Genomic DNA, 934 nt, shown 5'->3' on the forward strand with positions numbered 1-934 from the left:
GATCCCAAACCCCATCCCAAAACACTGGGATGAAGAGCCGGAGAAGCGGGAGGAGCCGGATCCAGGTTTATTGGGGGGGGTCCGGGGGGGCCCCCACAAGCGCCCGGAGCCGCTCCAGGACACAGCGAGCGGCTGGGGCGCCCCTGTGCCGGGGGGGCTACGCTCCAGGACACAGCGAGCGGCTGGTTCCAGCCTGTGCTGGGGATGGAACCGGGATAACGGGATCAGGAACCGGGATAACAGCAGCAGCAACCGGGATAACGGGATCAGAATGGGATAACAGCATCAGGAAACGGGATAACGGCATCAGCAACCGGGATAACGGCATCAGGAACCGGGATAACGGCATCAGCAACCGGGATAACGGCATCAGAATGGGATAACAGCATCAGGAACCGGGATAACGGCATCAGAATGGGATAACAGCATCAGGAGCCAGGATAACAGCATCAGGAACCAGGAAAACAGCATCAGAAACCGGGATAACGGCATCAGCAACCAGGATAACGGGATCAGATAGGGATAACGGCATCAGCAACCGGGATAATGGCATCAGGATCCAGGATAATGGCATCAGCAACCGGGATAATGGGATCAGAACGGGATAACAGCGTTAAGAATCGGGATAAAGGCATCAGGAAGCAGATGTCAGCATCAGAATGGGAGAGGGATGGGATGAAGAACCAGGAGGAGGGGCCGGGGGCCACGGGTGGGATGGATCCTATGGGAAGTTTGGGTGGGATTGGGCACGTTCTGGGGGGATTTGATGGAGTTTTGGGGGATTTGGGTGGTTTTTGGTGGGTTTGGAGTGGTTTTGGTGGTGTTTGGGTGGGTTTTGGGGTGTTTTGGGTGGGTTTTGGGGTGGTTTTGGTGGGTTTTGGGGTGGTTTTGGGGGGTTTTGGGGGGGTTTTGGGGGGGTTTGGGGGGGTTTTTG

This window comes from Nestor notabilis, unplaced genomic scaffold, assembly GCF_000696875.1.
Source record: "Nestor notabilis isolate BGI_N333 unplaced genomic scaffold, ASM69687v1 scaffold19230, whole genome shotgun sequence".
NCBI classification, from domain to species: Eukaryota; Metazoa; Chordata; class Aves; order Psittaciformes; family Psittacidae; genus Nestor; species Nestor notabilis.